The 21,185-nt window shown below is 48.1% G+C and overlaps 1 protein-coding gene and 1 long non-coding RNA gene across 5 annotated transcripts in view; one reads left to right on the top strand and one right to left on the bottom strand.

Annotated features, from left to right (window-relative positions):
• Positions 1-13,914, bottom strand: part of JCAD (junctional cadherin 5 associated) — a 37,758-nt gene extending 23,844 nt beyond the window's left edge. Inside the window, exons 1-2 of one of the 4 annotated variants that reach the window (XM_059909380.1) lie at positions 12,724-13,158; positions 222-391 (exon numbers count right to left, since the gene is read on the bottom strand). The gene's annotated coding sequence lies outside the window, so the exon portion shown is untranslated. Of the gene's footprint in view, positions 1-221; positions 392-580; positions 696-12,723; positions 13,159-13,824 lie in introns of those variants that run through there. The other 3 variants (XM_059909373.1, XM_059909362.1, XM_059909367.1) reach the window with 3 other exon arrangements.
• Positions 13,915-14,083: 169 nt separating this feature from the next.
• Positions 14,084-20,926, top strand: LOC132360218 (uncharacterized). Its single transcript, XR_009501052.1, has 3 exons — positions 14,084-14,157; positions 17,934-18,592; positions 20,719-20,926. It is a non-coding gene; the product is annotated as an uncharacterized LOC132360218 (long non-coding RNA).
• Positions 20,927-21,185: the final 259 nt, after the last annotated feature.

Raw genomic sequence — 21,185 nt, 5'->3', positions numbered from 1 at the left:
CGCCCCTCGCGGGAGAGTCCAGACTAGCGATTTAAGCCATGAAATGGTGACAGTGTCCCCAGCGCCCACACCCCAGACATCTGAGGACAACACACGTTACACCGGAGAGAGGACAAAATAACGAGAGACTCGGAAGCTGCAGTTACTACTCCATGCTGCTAAAAAGAGACATTCCCAGCTTAATCTCACTGTACTTCCCTGCTTTCATCTTGGAGACACACCTTTTGCTCCAAGAGGGCAGAGCGAGATCTGTAATCAACCCGGGGCCATGATGCACTTCAGCAGAAGCAATCAGCCGCTGAAAACAGATCTTCAGTCCTTGATGAGAAACGCTGGCCGAGCCTACGCACCCAACGCGCTACACGATCCCAAGTTTCTTCCCACACGAAACCTGTAAGAATCAAATCTCTCCGCAACACATCCTGGGGAGACGGTGTGCACCTCTGAGCCCAGGGTGCCCACGTCCGAATCCTGCCAGGGCACCTTAGTTTAACAGTGGCAACCTCCCCAAACAAACTGTCCTAAGACAACGGTACCGGCCAAGAAGAATGAAAACGGACAGAGCCCTACGTGAACGCACACGTGTGCACAGACGCGGCACTGCCATGTTTACTTTTACACCAGAGGATCTTCTTTCCTGCGTCTTCCCATCGCTAATAGGGTGGAAGGCGGTTTGGTGAGACCTGCCGCTGCCTCTCCCTGGGCTGTGATGCTGGCCTGGGAGAGCAGCACACAGAAGCGGGCCTGGAAGAGCCCGGCCAGCTCCAGCCCCGCTTGGCTGGTGGACGGAAATAGCAACGAGCACCGTGGCAGCCCCTGCAAACAATGGCCAGGAAATGCCTGCCGCCCGCGTGCAGGTGAAAGGGGGGCGCAGGGGGCACACGTGCTTCCTGCTGCCGGGACCGCTCACCAGGGCCCATCACAGGATCCGCTGTGCGTGTGCTCAGCCTCATCACACGCTAGGCCCGGCAGCAGCGACGTCTCCGCTGTCAGCACGGAGAGGGTGGGGGGACCAGACTGTGGAAGTCTGTGATTCTCCATCAGGCACCTCCAGGTCATGGGACATCCACAAGCTCCTGCTGTGACTATACTACTAGCAGAACCATCTCCACAGCAGCTCTGCCGCTTCTGACCCTCCTGCTGTATGTCTTCTAGGGGGCTTGCACAGCACGGCCAGAGAAATGGAAGGACCAGAGAGGCGAGCATTTGTTCCGATTCCACTGAGCCAGGCCCTGGGCGGGGACTGCAGAGGAAAGGGATCCCCTCACAAACCCAGGGCCGTGGGAACGCGGAGGCAAGGTGTGTTTTGTTCAGTGCTAGGCCCCTGGCATCTAGCACACAGTATGCTCTCAATAAATCACTGTTGAATGAATGCACAGTGGGAGAAAGGGACATTTGAGCTAGGTTTTGAAGAATGATTAGGAGTTCACTCCATAAACTGCACATGCATGTGTCTGAGATGGGGAACTGGCATTTAAAATAGATTTGGGGTACAGTCATACCAGGAGTAAAGAAATGACATGGCAACAGAATCCTGGTAGCCTAGACTAGGGTCCCCAGACTCCCTGGCTCAAGGTCACACAGCCAGTCGGCACCACGGCTAAAGTTAGAGTTCAGGTCCGAGGACACTCAGTTTCTCTCTCCGTTACTACGTCAGGCTCTTTAAAAGCAAAGCAAAGTGCGCTGCACCCCAACTGGCCACCCAGTACGCAGAGGAGCAGGCCGGCGTCCGCCGCAGAATCCACTGTGAGAGTGGCAAGAAGCAACGGCCCTCAGGGAAAATGTCCGTGGGTCACTGTCCTCCCGGGATTAGGTGAGCCGGTCCATCCTGGCTCTGTCTGTGTGTAAGTACAGTTAGCAAACCCTTCAGTGGCACGCCAGATCAGGCCAGGCCGTGAATACCTTTCAAAAAAGATCCAAACTCAAACAAGCCGCACTTGACCTTAGAGGTTTGAGGTCAAAAGTGTATTGATCTGGGGGGACCCCTAACCTGCTTGGCCTCAGAGGCCAGCAGCCTGGGGGAGCAGGAGGGTGGAGCACAGAAGCTTCAGCACCCAGGCCGTGGGGCCCCACGGGAGGGGGTGACCCACAGGCCCCGCCGCCCAGGTGGGGTGCCCAGCACCCACCCAATCCCCAGAGGACCCCTCTCCCTCTGGCTGACACTCGCCACTTCTCGACCCCAACTCAGAGGCTGGTCTTCTACCTCCTTTCCACCCCAGGCCAAACATCACCCCTCCCCTCAGACAGAGTTCTCAATAGCCAGACGGCAGTTCCAACCCCTCTCGGATTCAGTGTCCTTCCCGTAGCATCCTTACCTACTGCAGAAGGACCGGCCCGTCCCTAATGCATCGATCCCCCCGGCCACTAGGAGGGGACGCCAAGGTGCTGAGGAGGAGATGCGCCCTTTCAAACTTTCTGCCCAGCCCTGAGACGGCGGCCTTCTAAACGGATGGTACCCGAGGTCACCCTCGCCCACCAGCCCAAAGGGCTGCTATTCAGACAAGCACACAGCAAAGCTGGACATAAATGCAAGTTATTATAACATGAGGGTTTACAACTTGGAGAGATGTGTGTGTACAGCTGACCCTTGGGGCACCGATGCCTGGGTCATCAAAAATCTGGGGGTAACTGTACAGTCAGGCCTCTGTACACAGGGTCCCTCTGTATCCTCGGTTCCCCATCCGCGGATTCAACCGAGCCTGGGCGTGCAGGCTCACACCCTGTAAGGAGGCGCTTACTCAAAGAATCTGTGTATCTGTGGCCCCGCGAAGGTCAAACCTGTGTTGTTCAAGGGCACCAGCACAGTCCCCGGGCATGAGCCTTTTCATCACCACGGTGGTGCTGTGTTGTTCAAGGGCACCACCCAGCCCCAGCCATGATCCCGGGCGCAAGTCGTTAACCACAGCAAACCTCAGTTTTCTGATCTGCAAAATGGCAAGGCCACTCTCTTCTTGGCTCACCAGACCGTTCTGAGGGCCAAATAAGTACAGGCAAAAGCGTAAATTGCACACAAATGTGAGACTGCGTTTATCATGCAGCGATGGCTCCTTTGTCTCTGAAGGGTTACCTGCCCGATGAAAAGCTTTCACCTTCGTTATTCATTGTGACCACTAGACCGTTTCCTGATTCCCTTCGTATCACTTGGGATGTGACTCTTGATTTCCAAAGTCACTCCCGCTTTCTATCACCCAGACAGCTGTCTTCCAGGAAGGGACACTTCCATCGCCATCCGAGTCACTGACAACAGCAAATGTTATTTTACAGAGTCCCAAACGTGGGAACACAATTCCTGAGGGCCTAGGATGCGCTGGACACTGAAACTATAATAATGAACCGGACACGTTCTTTGCTCTCGAGAAGCAGCTCACTGGCTTGCTGGAGCGACAGCGGGAAAGCAGGTCGCTGAAGCATGGCACACGCGTGCACACCGACGGGAGCTTGCCCCTCCCCACAGTGTCATAGCGCTGCGACGGCGGCAAGGACAGGAGGAGAGACGGGACCCTCACCCAGGGTCTCCAGGGGTCAGGAAGGCCTCTGGAAGATCGCTTCTAAGCCACACAAATCCCTCAAGGTACAGCTGCGCTGTGAGATCACCCTGTTAGTATGATTTTCTAGCCAGTCCATGTAAGAAATGTTTTTCTTTGCTACTTTGTCACCTTGTATCAAATACTCATAGTGGAACATCTAATAAAGAGCGGTCCAGTCAGCGCAGGTACCTAGATGCACTCTCAGGGAAGGAGTCCCAGGACACAAGGACAGAGACAAAGGAGCCCACTTTCAGTATCTTTTTCATTCTATGACTATCTGAATACCATTAATGCAGAGGAGACATTTAAGATAAGGACACACGTGTTAACAGGACAGCCCATCAGGGCCTGGCTGCCTCTGAAAGTGGGGAGTTCGTGGCTGGGAGAGTCTTCAGTGGTGGTCAAGGCAATGGATTTGTAAACTCTGTTGTTTTTACAGCAATCCACTGAAGGTGTGTGTACACACATTAGTCAAAACTTGAAAGGAAAAATATTTACCCTCACATCCTGATGGGTGCTGTAATGTTTTCTATTCTATTTTCACTTTTGAAAAATGCTGGTCACTACCCACTAAATTCAGTGCCACACTAATCGGTCACAACCTACAGTTTGGAAAGCACTGATGTAGAAATCAATCCTGCGCTGGTCAGGATGCTGGACCAGATGACCCCTGAAATTTTGTCAAGTTCAATGATCCCATCAAGCTATGAGAAATTCCTTAGTCTAACAAGTTCCTTGCTCTGTTCTCAACAGCAAATACACCTCTTCTATCCTATCAAAAATTTCCTTTCAAGAAAAGTCACAGCAACTAAGTGAAGCTACTTTCCTATTCTTAAGAGCATAAGATGAAAAGAAATAAATCTCCTTAAGGGAAAGTACTGTCTCCTGCTTCCTTCCTCTACCTGTGATGTACCTGGGGCTTGAGACCTGAGGCCTTGGAATACAGCATCACTGGTTGACAGATAAAACCCAGTGTAGCAGGAGCTAAGAGGGCCACCAAGGAACCCTCGGCATGAATTGGACCTGCAATGCTGCCGCTTTTATTCTTTTTGGTTTGAGAGAGCCAGGAAGCAGCATTTTGTCTCTTTTGAGTTCACTATGGCTCTTTTCATCTTTTCCTACTATTCTCTGCCCCATAAATTGCTAGAGTTAAGTCCATCATTTCAAAGACAGAATTGAGAAAGCAGTTTAAAAACTCTACCACCCCAACAAAAACCTCATGGCCTGGTAAAAGGGCCATGTATCCTGGTGGGTCTCCTACTCTGGGGGACGTGTGTTCAGCTGTTTCTTCTCATCTCAGGTGGAAGGTGCCTGCAGACTTCCACCTGATCAGAGCGAAAACGGAGCAGATCAGAGAGCTTTCTCGGCAGAAAGGCCTAGCTTTCCATCCTGGCTTCTGCTTGGTGGATGGCCTTTACCAAGTGACTTAACTTCCAAGCCTCAGTTTTCTAATCTGTAAAATTGATGGATCGGCCACTTATTCCAAAGAAAAGCGTGTGGCTTCTAGTAGCTATTAGGATGTCAGGATAGCAATTGCTACTGGACTTCGTGGCGTTGCTCAATGTTACCAAAGAGAAATCAGGGCCCAACCTGGCCGCCCGGCTCAGAGAACTTCTCACCCGGTTATACAACTTGAGTTGGGCGACACAAGCCATTTGATTAAAGCAAACTTTGTAGGACAGTATACAGAAAGAAGGAAAACTGGATTTATAGCAAGTCTCTTTTTACAGAAGAAAACTTTTGTGCTGAGTGTGCGACAACACACCAAAAAATAGTTACACTAAATGCAAACTATTGCTTTTTTCCCCCTCTGTTCTGTTGTTAAGATGCATACTTATAAGCATCAAGACTCCTAACATAATCGAAGAAACAGTGAAGGAAATAAAAAACAAGGAACACTGAGCTGGGTGAGAAGACTGGGTTCAGTCCACAGTTCTCTTGTTCACCTCGACAGGACTGGTTTAGATTAGATTAAATTCATGAGATGAGGCCCAAAGAGAAATGCTTACGGCACACAGGCTCTGACGGAGGTGGCTTAGAGGGGTAGGGTGGGAGGAAGAGGAATAACAATGCTGAAAAGCTCAGTTTCCCTCCCGGGTTGGGCTTTTTCATGGATTCATGACATCACTAGGTTTATATTCTATTACTTTTCTTCCCCTTGAGGATGCTTGGGCTAGGTGGTAAGATGCTCAAATACCCTCCAGGAGATGCATAATGAATTCACCAAGAGCATCTTCCAACGTGTGGTTAATTGATCCCCCTGCCACCGCTGCAATTAACTCTCTCTGTACAAAGCAGAAGAGCGAGCCTGTGCTATAAGCTCAGAATAGCAGCACATGAAAGATAATAACATCATCCATCCCCGGAGTATCTGCAGTCTGCCAGCTACTCTGCTAGCTGCCTGGCACACTTTATTTTCTACTCCCAGTAAATGTCCTGCTGTGGATATGAATGTCTCCATTTTATAGACAAGAAAACCGAGGCTGAGAGTCCAAGGTTACCCAGCCTGTAAGCACAGATCCAAGGGTCAAACCAAGGTCTGTCTAGCTTCAAAGCCCGTGCTACTATTTTAGGCTCTAAATTTCCTTCCTTAATAAGCAACAGAAGTTTCCTAATTTACCAAATAATGCATAAATATAAACAAGAAAGGAGAAAAGGCATGGTGGCATGAAGATGAAAAACTGTATTTAAAAGGAAAAAATTCTTCTTTATTCTCTTGGACTAGGATGGCTCTTCCAGGCGATACTTCCCTTGTACACTGAGCACACACACCACACACACACGCATGTACACGCACACACACGAGGGCTCACGCCTCGCTGACGGCAACGTCTTGATGGCCATACTAGCACTGACTTCCAAACACTCAAATACTCAGTAACGCGATTCATTCACAAATACACCACACGATGCTCTCTGACCTTCAGCAGACCTCTTCAATTATTTTGGGTTCCAGGCTCTTAGTCGGGGACCTGGTGTTCTCATAAAAGCTGCCATGTGAAGCTGAAAAGCAGACAAACTGCACATATGAGAAATGGGAGGGGAGCTTGTAACTTTCAGAAAAAACTAAATTCTAAAAGAAAAAAATTATCTACATAGAAATAGCCACCCTTGGGACTTCCCTGGCGGTGCAGAGGTTAAGAATCCACCTGCCAATGCAGGGGACACGGGTTCGAGCCCTGGTCCGGGAAGATCCCACATGCCGCGGAGCAACTAAGCCCGTGTGCCACAACTGCTGAGCCTGCGCTCTAGAGCCCACGAGCCACAACTACTGAGCCCACGAGCCACAACCACTGAGCCTGTGAGCCACAACTACTGGGCCTGAGCTCTAGAGCCTGTGAACCACAACTACCGAGGCCTCGCGCCACAACTGCTGAAGCCTGCGTGCCTAGAGCCCGTGGTCCGCAACAAGAGAAGCCCCCGCAATGCGAAGCCCGCGCACCGTAAGGAGGAGTAGCCTGTGCTCGCCGCGGCTAGAGAAAGCCCACACGCATCCCGATGCAGCCAACGCAGCCAAATATAAATAAATAAATAAATTTATAAAAATGAAAAAAGAAATAGCCACCCTTATCTGCAACGATAATAGGATCTGGACTTAAATGAGCACACGGTGTGAAACCACGGAAGGGTTTGGGCAGATAAAGGAAAGGCGCTTTACACTGACTCTGGCAGGAGAGTGAAGGACTAACACGGTCAGAACAAGGACAGACGTGCAGACAAGTAGTCACGAGTCCCCTCTTTCGTAACGTGCAGGGGTGGTGGCAGAGGGGTAAGGAAAAAAGGGAATTAATGAGAGTAACTTTCGAGGGAAGAAGTACAATGGATCTTGGTCTTGGTGACTAAGACTTGGTCTTGGTCCTTTCATTAGCAGAAACACAGAAATCGGAAATAACTCTCGGTTGGAGAAGATGACAGGTCATTCGATTTTAATTTAACCAGCTTATTCCTGCAAAATTTCTTTGTGCCCAAATCATTCTCGAATGGTTTTTCATCAGAGTTTTTGTCCTTTCCAAAGAACCCGAATGAGACCACTTAAAGCCATCTTACTCTGTGGTGGGCTTCTAAGTTCTGTAAGTATCGGCTGTATCCTTTATATTCAGGCTGAAGGGACGGCGAGGTTAGGAAAGCACTGCTAAGAACCCATCAGATTTGAACATGAACTTGAGTTGTCCGCCCCCTCGCTGTAGGGACGAATTTCCATTCCTCCACGTTGCTCAGTACACATCTGCTGTGGGGAACGAAGCCTGAGACGATGCACAGGAGAAAAGGAGAGAACCTATGGGTTTCAGTCTTCTCCCAAAAAAAGTAAATTAAGAAGGCTGAACTAGAGGTTCTTCGGGGTCCTTCTAGCTCTAGAAATCGCCCCTCTCTCTAGCCTCTTCTCCCCTGTGTTGAGCAGCAGGCATTTCTAAGTCAGCCGGCCCCGGTGAAGAGAAAACAGCTTGTGGCTCTGACACAGAACAAAGCTAACTGGGTCACAGGGAGACAGACCCTCTGACCTTGGCCTCGTAAGTGGCACCCATAGAGAGGCCAGCCCGGAAAGCAGAGCTAAGCGGCCACACGCTGAGAGGAAGAGGAGGCAAGTAGGGCCAGGGAGTCCACCATCCAGCACCCTACCCTCCCTCCCAGGAGACCCCGAGCACAGCAGTGCCCACTGACTGCTGCTTGCTTGGCACCGGGTGTGCAGGCCCCGCGCTCTGAGAACACAAAGACACACAAGCCCCGCCGACACCCTCGCCTGGGACCTCCTAGGCTGGGAGGCGTGACTTCAGTCCTGGGGAGGTCGAGCCTTGCAAACGAACGTTACCTAAACAGGTTCCACTGCCTCTTCCCTTCCCATTTATAAAAATGTTCCGTCTTTTCATATTGACGGTTAGCAGGCTCCGCTAGACAGCGAAATGCAACAAAATATTAATGAACTCATGAAATCAACCAGCACTTTTCTGCCTTTTTAACATTTGCCTAGCACGGAAAACTAAGAAAGAGACAAATACCCAATTAAAAATATGAAACAAACGTTCGCCCTCACCTGTGATCAAGGATATGCAAATTAAACCCAAACGCCACTATTCACTTCTCAAATTACTGAAGCTTCTAGAAGGCAATAGCTGTTGTTGGTGAGGGCACGGTGAGTGAGCTGTAAGGGCTCTCCTATTTGTGTATGAATGCGTGCAGGGATCTGTAGGTAAATGCTATTTCCTTTCTTGAAAGTGATTAATGTTATAAAATCTTTAAAAATCTGAAACCCTATAGACTAATAATCTCACTTCTTGGGATCCATCCTAATGAAACCATCCAAGATACACACAAAATTTTATATAAGGATACTTATCCAAGTTTTAATTATGATAATAAAAAAAAAGCTAAACTAAATGTTCATTTAAGGGATGGTTAAAATTCTGGTGCATCCACGTGGTAGACTATAATATGCACACAGGTGTATAAAATGATGTTTTCAGATATATAATGGCACAGGAGAAAATGCTACTGGTACCATGTTAAACAGACAGTTTACAAAAGCCTAGATTCAGTGCATATAATACAATTTCATTTATATACATACACACACACACACACACACACACACACACACACACAGTGTGGGGAAGAGGAAACATACCAAAATATCAACAGTGGTATTGGATTCTGAGTTTTTAAAAAAATGTCCTTATTTATACTTTACTGTATTTTATGATGTTCTGTCATGAAATGTATTAGATCGAACCATATGAAGTTTTGCGGGTAAAATAATGGTCAAATATCGGCACTTTCTTATACTTTTAACTTATTATTATTTCATCATCAGGGAAAAAAAAATAACCTTAAAAACAAAAAGCTACATAGGTAGGATTAGGAAAATGTACCACTGAAAACGTACTGCATATTTGGAAGACTCAATGAGCATAAAAGAGACACAGAAGAAAAGAATAAATGAATAGTAAATTACGTAAGGCTCAAAGGGTCTGGTATATGGTATTTGCGTCGTATCTGCTACAGATATACTTAACCTGATTATAGTAGGCTCAAAATCACGCTCTGCTGATAGAATTGGATGTAAGATTACAAGCAGCATTCTGAAGGTCTCGATGAGACATTGTTACTCTTCTAGAAAACCTTCTCAGTTGCATTCCCTGACATTCCAGCCTTAAGATGCAATTAGTCCCTCAAATTGTTGGCAGTTGACTGTAAATATTTCTTCAACTGACAATTTTTTGGTCAAATGTTATGATTAATATATAACAAAGTACTTTCTTTAAACAAGAGGTGAATAGCCAAGACACAAAACAAACCAGATTGAGGCATGTTGCTAACTGATGCATGGATTTTTATTGCTTTCTACAGCTTTTTTTTTGGTGTTTTTTTCGATGGTAGAACCATGTATTTTATTATGAGCAAGAGAATTGCCATTTCCCTTTCCAGTCTTAATAATTAAATAAAGAGCTCAACAGTTTAAGTTCTGGGACAGTAAGTTCTCACACACTGTCGTCACCACACCACAGAGGGATGACCAGCTCTGCCAGGGCCCTCAAGTGGTGAAAACCTCCTAAGACATAAAAAGCATATTGAATCTGGGAAGTAATAGTTTTTAGTAGGGCAACCATCACGGAGTTGTTTCTTTAAGGTGACAAAAAAAAAAAAAAAAACAAAAAACAAAGAGATGGAAAACTTGGGTCTGAGATCAAAAGGTTCCTGGAACACTAATCTTGCTGGGTTGGGTTGGTATTAAGGCATTGATTCAAAAAGAGAAGAAAATAAAGTACCAAATATTACAGACTTTATTTTTTTCATAAATATTATCTCTTCTAACTTCTTTGTCTCTTCATCCACAACTTGTATGAACACACATACCTACACATTCACACACACACACACACTCACACTCTCCCGTTGTCTTCTCTTTCACCTCTAAATTCTGTCACACAATTATTGCTTTGGAGACCTCACCCATTTGTAAGAGACCCTAAGTACCTCATTAACATTTCCAAAAGATTAGCAGTCATTAAGAAAAGGACTGAAATTGGATAAGATTTTTTAAACTTCTGGAATTGTTGGCTATTTGCAGAAACAACTGTAAAACTTATAATAGGTTAGAATTAAATTCCACTATCATCATAGACATCAAACTCCACATCTAAAGATTCCTAAAGTAGTCTATTAAACGTATAACACACTCGTTTTGTTTTGAATAAAAGAGCCAACATTTTAATATTTAAAAATGTTAAAGTTTAAATTATTTCATATAATTCTTACATTATTTATTTTCTAATTACTAAAGTCATATAATGTTATTCTAGAAATAAACACTGAAAAATTCAGCGTTTAAGTAAAAAGTAAAAGTTCCCCCAAACCCCACTGTGTCAAGAGATAACCATCTGGTTTCTATTTCTCCAATTAGTCTTCCTATACATACAGTTGCTTTCTCTCTCTCCCTTTTCTTTCCCTCTTTGAAATATGTATCTTGGTGTCTCTTTATAATAGTATCTAAATTCTTAGACTTACATACAGAAGAAACAAGCTGAATGAGAAAGCTCTAGAGAGATAACCAAAAAGCAGCAAACTACAAGGGCATTTAGTGGTCTGATAATAAGGCTCTGTCGGTTGGGCCAGGCTGTTCCCAACTATCTATATATTACCTTTAGAAAGTTTCTGGAAAATATATTTAGTTAAAGAAAGTTAAGGTAATAAGCCAAACTAAACAAAATATCACAAATTCAAAACAAGATCATTGAGGTTTTAGCATCCGGACGGTTCCTGTATTTTTCAATAACATGTAAGGTTTAAAGACTATATCAAAGTATCGGAGACTGTTCTAGCCCCTCTGGGCTGCTGGCTTTAGCAAGTGAGTGCCCCTTTAGTGAGTGCAGCATTCCTTAAGTCAGCCCGCCCCCGAAACAAAGCACAATAGCAAGGTTTCAACGACTGAGATAACACTTCCCATCCAAAAGGTGAACAACAACATCTGCTGAAAAACCAAATAAACTGCAGTAATGGGTTCAGCCACCGGCCTAGAGGATTTCAGAGACGTAGTCCTTGCTTCTCAAAATAAAAACCACAACAGAACAATTGTTTCAATCCAACGCTCTGCGTTCTAAACTCTCTTTAGATTCATTAGTGAGAAGACCGGCCAAGCTCATTAACAGAGAAACGCTGGACTCCGAACAGCCCGGCCCGTGTTTGCTGTGTCCTCCCAAACTCGCGGGCTCTCCAGCAAGGACACTGAGAACCTGCTGGGGCTGCGGACTGCCGGGCTTTCTTTACGCATAGCATTTCTAAGATTTATTTTTAAACTGCATTTTAAAGATTAGACTCCAAGGATCTTTTCAAAGGTTTTTTTTTCTGTTTTTTTTTTTTTTTACTGAAAAATTGGTCCTTATTTATTCTCCTTGTGTACCTCCAGTCGCCAGTTACCTTTTATAGCTAACATTTTACGGCCCAATGTCTCTGGAATCTGTGACTTACTCAGATGCGTTACTGGATAACTCTGATTAGCCTGTCAAACCCTCCAGAGCATGTGGACACTCGGGCATTTTAAGTTATGTTCCAAGGAGGTGGAAAGACAAAAATTCTTCTTTTTTTTTTTTTTTCCTTTCTGACACGGGATTCCTCCACCCACCCAATCCCCCTAAATCTCCTGGGCCTGCCAAAGGCCTGACCTTCCCATCTCTGCAACAGCGGGTGAAGTTTGGAGGGAGGAAGGCCCAGCAGATGAAGGCCTCTGTTCAACAAATATTTGCTCACCCCTCTAGCGGGAGGGATACCGTTTGCTGCACGCTGCCTGCCCTGAGTAACACTTGGAGCCCTTCAGGAAGCTTGCTCAGCTGGTGGCCAATAATTAGACACCTACTATCAAGGTAAATATAAAGTCCAAACCCACAGAGCATTACGGAAAACCGAACGAATTTACCAAACTCCCCACTTCACACGAAAACCAACATGAGTTCCCCGAAACAGAATCTGCGTGAAACTTCCAAAAAAACTTACACTCGCCTGCCTTGCTGGACGGTCTTAATCCATTCATCTTAAATTCTAAAACTACCTGACATAAGGCAACGTTTCCCTGAAGTTTTGCCCACTCAGACTACTGACTGCGATTTTCGCCCAAGCGTTTCTGGCCGCCTGAATCCCGGTCCCACTCCCCCTCCCAAGAATCCCCTCCCGTCGTCCAACCCGCATCTCAGATCCCCGGGATACACACTTGCGAAAGTGAGAAGACGAGAGGAAGACCTCCGAGTTGTGTGGTCCGCGCGGCTCCGCTCTCTCCCCAGGACAGGCCAGGCGTCTAGAGCCGGGGCGGGGGACGCAGCAGGGGGTGGCCAGGGGCGGCAGGGGACGGGCGGGGGTAGGAGCCCGCCTAAGCTAGCTCCCCGAAGCCTTCTGCCCCCGGAGAGCGCGTACGAGCGAGGGCTGGGGCGCGGCCAGGTTGCGCGGGCGTCAAGTTCCCGTTTCCATTTTTTCCTTCGGTAGTGAAATCACAGCTGCTTTTCCAAACCCCGAGGAGAATCCCAGGCGCTCGGCTGCTCTGGCCCGTTTCGGGGGCGAGAGCGGCGCCCTGAGCCGTAGGTCGGGCGTGCAGGAAAGCGCTGGCCCTCGGGGGCGAGCCGCTGGCGACCGCGGGTGCGGGGCGCGGAGGGCGCGCGCGGAGACCCGGGCCCGGCGGGCGGGCGCGCTGCAGACCGCACAGGGGGCTGGTCGGCCAGACGCACGGCGCTCTCGGGCGGGGCCCTGCCCTCCTCCCCCCGGTTTCCCTTTCCCTCCTCCGCTTCACCGCCCGCAGCCGGGGGCCGAGCCGCCGCGGGCACTGGCGGCGATCTGCGCCCTAATCCCGGCCCTGACCCCCCGGCGGCGGGCGCGCGCGGCCGGGCGGAGACGGCGCGGCGCGGGGGGGCCGTGGGAACCGGGACCTCGGGGACCCCGCGCAGCGGCTGTCAGCTCAAAGGGTGGACACGCCCGCGAAGGCGCCGGACCCGGCAGCGACCCCCGCCCTCCGGGCCCCCCCCGCGCCGAGGGGCGACACACGCGCCGACGCCAGCCGCGGCCCTCGGCGCCGGCCGGGCAGCGCGCGCCCGGGGCTGGGCACCTGAGGGCGGGGACTCGCGCTCCCAGCAGAGCGGCGCCCCCCGCCCGAGGCCGCGCGGCGGGCTGCGGACATCCCCCCGCGCTGGGGAGGGCGCCGACCCGAGCCGCGTCCGGGCTGGAGAAGTTGGGGGGCGAGAGCGGGAAGCTGGGGGCGAGGCGCCGTGGGAGCAGACCGGATGGGCGGTGGGAGTCGGGAGGGGCGAGGGACGCCGGGACTTACCGAGCGCCTCCCTCATGCTGCCCCGCGCCGCCGCCGCCGCCGCCGCTCCGGCCGGCCGGGGACCAGCGCGACCCGCCCCGCTCGCAGCCGCCGCGGCCGAGCATGCCCGGAGCCGCCGCCACCGCCCCGCCCACCCCGGCCGCCCCGCCCATCGCCCCCCGGCCGCCCCGCCCATCGCCCCCCGCCCACCCCCGCGCTCCGCCCCCCGCCCCGCCCCGCCCGCCCCGCCCGCCAGGCGGCCTCCGGGCTCTGGTCTCCGGCCGGAGGGCGGCAGCCGAGCGGCGGACGCAGAGCCGAGGGCGCAGGCCTCCTCCCGCCCCGCCGAAGCCACAGGTGAGCGGGCCACCCTTCCCTCTCTCTCCTGTCCCTTGGGTTTGGGCTGCTTCAACCCTGTGCGAATGTCCACACACACACACACACACACACACACACACACAAATACACGGAGCCACACAGAGATGCACACAGACATATTCACACACAGATGCACACAGACACACACACAGATGCACACAGGTGCACACATTTACGCTCATATACAGCCACACACAGATGCACACAGACACACTCATACACACACACTTTCACAAAAACATGCACGCAGGAAAGGCGCGAAGAGCAGAAGACAGCTGACAACAGCTTAGTGCTTGGGATCGCCTTCTTTAAAAGCAGGCACCCGCGAGTCTTCGCTGGAGGCTGCAAGAGCCCTTACAGGTCAGCTGCTCCGTCCCGGCTCCTGTCTCTTGACAGATGAGGAAGCTGAAGCCAGGAGGAGGTGGAGCTCAGCGGGATGAGCATTCACCTGCTTGCAGCCCCGCCACCTCTCTCGAAGCAGTGATCAGGCTGTTGCCAGTTCTGTGGCGGCAAAAGTCCTTGCACTTTGGAGGGCAGAGAAAAGACAAAGTGTTCCGCTTTGCTGATGAGTCACAGAGAGGGAGAGGGTATTGGCGAAGTCAGTTTCACTGAGGCAAAGATGGGTGGGCGGAGCGGCCTGGGATCCCTGCAGAACGAATTTTTAGAGAAACGTTCAGCCCCACTATGGATTTCGGGCTGTGCTCGTTGCCATCATACCAATAATATCTGAAGTCGTTTGTACTCTCACCGCGGGCAGCCCCCCTCTGAGCCCTTCAAATGCATTAGTTTCTTTTAATCCTCACCATCGTCCTTTGAGACGGTGGGTCTCGTGGAGGCACCACAGTTAGCAAATCGCAGAATCTGGCCCAAGACTCTCATTCTGAACCCTAATCACAAGGAGTGTGCAGTCTTCGAGAGAAAAAAAAAAAAAAAAAGCCAAACACACCAGTGCTGGGAAAGAAAGAGAATATGATCAAGGGCTGTGTCGTGCGCTCTCCATAGTGCATCCGAGGAAACCAGGACCGGGAGATGGAAGCAGACTGCATGATCAGACTGCTCAAGGGGCAGACGGCTTGGGTCCTGATCTTGGGCGCTTCTGCCACTTTCTAGATGTGGGACTTCACTTCCGTGGGCCTCAGTTTCTTGTCTGTTGAGATGGGCACAGCGGCAGTGCTCACCTCATAGGGAAGCCATGAGAGTTAAGTGAGATCATGCCTTTTCAGCACTCAGCGTACTGCTGGCACAAGGTAAGAATGCAGAAATGTTAGCTCCTGCCACTGACACCTGTCCTAATAGTGCTCTGTGGGAAGGTTTTGCGGGGAGCACCCTGAAGGCCTGGTAGGTTGCACTTAGGCAAAGAGGAAGGCGATCATCTCCGGGCTGGGAAAATAAGATGAGAAAAAAGCAAAGAAAATAAAAGGCAGAGGCTTTTCTGGGAAATCGCAGTTATATACAGCGGTGACATTACTTCTTGTTATAAAAGCATCTCTCAGGGATAGACGGCTTCAATGGCACACCACTCCCGTTTGTCCTCAGTTTGTCAACACCATGAAATAACTTTTTTGGGGTGTGGAACATCTACACGTGCCCAGCAATACACATATGCACACACACGGAGCCAAATGTTCCCGCAAGATCATTTATCAACCAGCGCATTGAGATCAGGACACGGTTCCCCATAGAACTGCGTTATATTGTCGGGTTTCTGGGTCAACCCCACGGAAACTTCCTAATGTAGCTGAAATGCTGTGTAGTTGCAGCAGAAGACAACACTGAAGCAGTGGGAGAAACAAGCTCAACCAACCCACATAAAGCTGCTTCAGAAAGAAACGGTTGGAGCAGAAAGGTAGGGTAAAGGCAGCTTTCATTAGAGGGAGGTACCGAGACTGCGATACTGGAGATGCCGGAGAAGATGACTTCACGATTTCCAAGATTCCTGTGGTTTCCTGACACTGCCTGTTTATCATGACAACCTCGTTCAGAATGTTTGCCTTCCCTATTTCTTCAGCACGGATACATCACTGGCCCTGCTCTAATCACGGCCATGACTAAGGCCGTTTCAGATGAACAAGCAGAATGAAAAAATGAGGATGGGGCAGGGGGAAGCAAGGAAGAAGGTGGGAGACTTTTCTGCAGATTTGGGGATACCGTTGTGAAGAGGGAGGAGGGCAAGATAGAAAAGGCACATGAGTATGAGGGGTGGGTGTCTGAATTATAAACGGAAGAAAACAGAGGTGAACGGGAGCATGATGTTTCCCCACATGAAGGTAAAGGTTGGGGAGGAAAATCCATTATGCCCATTTCCCACACTGGTCACCAGTACATAGACCAGGGGTGGTGGACAGATGTGCGAACCAGCTGTGTATACATGTGCGTATATGTGGTCTTTTGCCTTTTATATATACACGCACGTATACGTGTATACGTATGTTTATTATTGTTTTTAGAAAAAAAAGGCAGGTCTCTGTAACTCAGAAAGCACCTGCATAGGTTTTATTTTGACCGCAAGGAGAACCCCTTTCCTTCCCCCCATCACCTCCCACTCTCAGTTTGGTGTAACTTCACTCCCTCTCTCTCATCTACTTGATTTTGGGAGATTTAAACACAGGAAGAAAAAAAAAATCTATCTACTGCTTATGCAATTGTAAGAAAACAAAAAATGTGGTTTAAAGCAACCCTGAGCGGGACCCTGTGCCAGGATCCAGCCCCAGATGCCCGCGCGTCTCCGCCTCTCTCCGAGTCCTGGAGAAGGGATTTCACAGACTCAGGAAGGAACTGGATTACTGAGTCATCAGGGCAGATGTGCGATGACCAGAGAGAGAATGCTTAACGGCCTTCTTAAGGAAAAAAATAACAAAAAGGACAAAACCCTTGTTCCTTTGACTTGCTGCTTTTATAAGGACCTAGAAACCCGCCCCCCGCCCCCCGTCCTTGCTTTAGGGCCTCGGTGATGACGTACCACAGGGTTTCTTTTAACTTACTATTTTTTGATGTTTTTCTCAGTCTGTAAAAACACTACCAGTTCTCATTTTCTAAAAAGATTAATGTTCTCGATAAGATCTTGAAGTCCCTCCTGTTGGCTTGTTCTAGAAAGTCAGACAATAATAGTTATACAAAAACTAGAAAGGGTTTTATAGCAACAGGTGCTAAGAAAACTTGTTTTTAGACCTCGACATACTTTCTATTAATTCAGATGCTATGCTGCATTATTAGTTTTAACCAAGAACTAGAAATCTGTTTTCCCAAGTGTACTCCCTGGACCACTGACTTCCGGATCAACCGGGGGGTTTGCCTGAAAGCCAGATCCCTGGGCCTCATTGGACACAATCAGAATTTCCAGTTGCTACAGTTGAAAGCCTGGAACCTGTACTTTCAGTGAATGCCCAGATAATTCGCATACACTGGAAAGTTTGAGAAGCAGGGAGAGAGCACGAGAAACAGAACCAGTGCGTCGAGGGCCCAACGGAATGATTGGCACGTAATAAACATTCTCAGAACAACAGCCATCGTCATCATTACGTGATGCTGGCGGACGCCCTGGGGGAGTAAAGTGCATTAGGCGTCTGTTAACTTCGGACTTAGAAGACTGGGCACCATCCCCAACAGAAATTCTACAACCCTGGGGATTGAGAGAAAGGCTGACAAATGTATTTCAGTCCTATACCTTCACTCTAAGGAGATTGGATCTGCATGGTTATTGCATGAGAAAACCCATTTTTCATTGTTTGCTCTTTGCCCACTTTCTCCTCCATCAGGCCACGCACTTGTGGGAAAGCCTCTCGGCCTCCCTCCCGAGCCCTGCCACCTGCCACTGGAGCAGAGGTGCAGTTCGTTCGAAGCATCCCCCTGCCTGCGGTCTACAAGTCTTTGCCAGATTCATAAGGAAAACCCAATTTTCCTGTCCTCCGGGGAATGACGGTGGCTGGCTGGGAGCACCTGGGACACGGGAGATACAGATGTGGCTTTAGGAGGACAGTGACGTAGGCCAGCACCGCAGTGTCCAGACACAGACACAGGCACAGGCACTCTGGCCTCCTCGCCCGACATCTCACACCAGCTGATCGAGAAGCAACCAAAACTGAGTATTTTCTTTAACCCTGTGTGACTTTTAATTTAAAAAATGGGAGGGACTTCCCCGGCGGTCCAGTGGTTAAGACTCTGTGCTTCCACTGCAAGGGGCACGGGTTTGATCCCTGGTCAGGGAACTAAGATCCCGTAAGCCGAGTGGCACGGCCAAAATAATAAAGTAAAAAAAAAAAAAAAAAAAAAAAAGGGAGATCCGTGAACAACTATGAAACAAGTTGGTTATCAACATTAATTGCAAAAAAAAAAAAAAAGCTTCCATCGGGGGAGAGAATAAGATATCAGACTTTTATTGAGTAGGTGATGGCTAGCATACAAAAAGGACACCAAGGTGGGGAGAGGCAAGACCTTCCTTTCATTTCGTGTTCGTTGTGTGCCAGGCACTTGGCTAGGCCTTGACTTAAGCTCTTCCATGGATTCATTACCAGGGTTGGATGATTTTGAAGGAGTGATTCAAGTCAAGTGCTGGAGAGACTATAAATCCCCCATATAAGAAAGCTTTCCACATCTTTGCTTGTTTGCCTTTATAAAACTCCCACAGCATTTGGCTTAAGCTGCTAGGGTAGCGTTTATCATGATATACCTGGATTTGCTGTATCAGCCTACATATTTAGTTCAGCTACTGGATTCTGAGTTCCTGATGGAAGAGATTGGCTCATCCCTGTCCTACCTGTGTTTTCTTAGGTCTCATATTTATCTATTTGTCATCCATTAGTCACAGGGCCAAAGCAGTGGCCTCCGTTGTTTATAACTCTTCTGTGATCTGGTGTCCATACTGTAAACCACCTCCTTATCTAACCCTCACACGGCAAGCCAATGTTTTCCATGCCCTAAATCAACCCAGACAACAAGGACAGCCCTGAGGCCCCAGAGCCCACCAGAGTCATTCAAACCAGCCAGTCCCAAGCTGTTTCCCAGCCCCGCCTTGCCTTACCCACAGAGACCCCAGTAAAAGCTGTGGCCTCTGCTTTCCCGTCACTCCTTTCTGGACCCCGGCAGACACTGGTGCTTCCCCCCATGGCCCTGCATGACGTGGCATGCCTCTCCTTTCTAGGGGATCTGTGAGGCACGTTAAACTTTTCTGTCAAAGGCATTGACCTCTCTGAGTTGTCACTCACTCACCTTTATAAATTAAGACCCAAATCAATCCCTCTGTTTACCACACCCAGCACCATAGGGTTGAAGTGAATTGTTGAATATCTCTGAAGTGGAAAATGGCCACCTAAACTCCCATTGTGCAAATCCTGAGTTATAAATCCTCACCATATGAACAGGGTAAAAGCAGTGAGCAGAGAGCTGAGGGTCACTGAAGGAAAAATGACCAACACTTTCAGAAAGTGCCTAGGTTTTCTCAAATTTTTGGTCTATTGGTTTTCAGTTTGTTTTGAGCTTTACTTCTGCTATTTCCATGTTCTGTCTTAAACCCAGCCTACTGTTCCTTTGTTTATTAGTCTCTTAAGTACTCAGGTGATTGATTGATCCACTATATCTATAGATATAGATATAGATATATCACATTGCATGCTATTTGGTGTAATCCCACAAAAATTAAATTTTCTAAAATCAAATGATGTAAAACATGCAAATAAGAGAGTCAAGGAGAATAATTAGTGGTTTGTAGGAAAGCATCTAATAGACATGAAACATAAGTCTGAGGAAAGAAAATAAATCATTAGTGAAAGTCAGCTTTTCATCAGCAGTGGTTAAAAATTAACAATAAAAGTCCAAACCCAGTGTCTCATTTGGCTGGGACGATTGTTAGTAAGCTCCTGGGTAACACCTTAACTCCTGCAATGTTTCTTTTGTCACCCACTGTCCCCTGGATAAATGGAAACTTAGTCCATTGTTCGGGGTCACCACTAAAAAGTCGCCCCCATCTCAGCATCTGCCTGGGCCAGAGCCTCTGTTCCCGCGTGGGAACCCACAGCAAACCTCCCTTGGAGAGGATGAATTGAGTGCAGTTTTCAAGTCAGCAGGGAGCTGTATGTACTTTCTAGTTTTCTCAAACTAGTGAATGCATTAATTCTTTGTCTCAATATTTTTACAGTCTTCGCTATAGTTCTTGATGCCTGGAATGTGTATTAGAACTTTTGCTGAAACCACCAAATACCTGAAGGTTACCATAACTAACTAGTCACAGATGTAGTATTAAATCCGTTCCTATTTTTTTTTCCTCTCTACACAGCATATGCTGGAGCCATAATATTATACATTCTTGGAACAGATGCTATTCATAAGGAAAACTAATATCTTTTCCAGAGAACACTGCCTGATTTGTGGTCAGGGCCCACCTGCTTATCAGTGGGCAAATCTACATATGAAGTTATGATGGATTTTATATGTGGAAAGGTTAATTTAAAATGTAGAACATTTCCTAGTTACTAATTCTCTGCTGCTAACTCACAATAAATTGTTCCATTATAATTATTAATTTCTTTTTATTTTTACTTTCCCCAGCTTTCCTAATGAACTGTAGTATGAACAGGGCACCAGCACATGGAAACAGAGATGGTGACAGAAGGAGGATATGAGGACTAAATATTCTAATGTTGAAGCAATTGCTGGAGGGTAAATCTGACTTTCAGCCATTTGATGTAAAATTTTAAGGTCTTTTTTTAAATCGAAGTATAGTTGATTTACAATGTTGTGTTAGTTTCAGGTATACAGCACAGTTATTCAGTTATGTAATACATATATATATATGTATATATATATATTCTTTTTCAGATTCTTTTCCATTATAGGTTATTATAAGATATTGAACATAGTTCCCTGTGCTATATACTAGGTCCTTGTTGTTTATCTTATATATATTAGTGTGTATATGTTAATCCTAAACTCTTAATTTATCCCCCCCGCTTTACCCTTTGATAACTGTAAGTTTGTTTTCTATGTCCGTGGGTCTATTTCTGTTTTGTAAATAA

This window comes from Balaenoptera ricei, chromosome 2 (genome assembly GCF_028023285.1).
Source record: "Balaenoptera ricei isolate mBalRic1 chromosome 2, mBalRic1.hap2, whole genome shotgun sequence".
NCBI lineage: Eukaryota > Metazoa > Chordata > Mammalia > Artiodactyla > Balaenopteridae > Balaenoptera > Balaenoptera ricei.
This window is presented reverse-complemented; position numbering and strand designations above follow the sequence as displayed.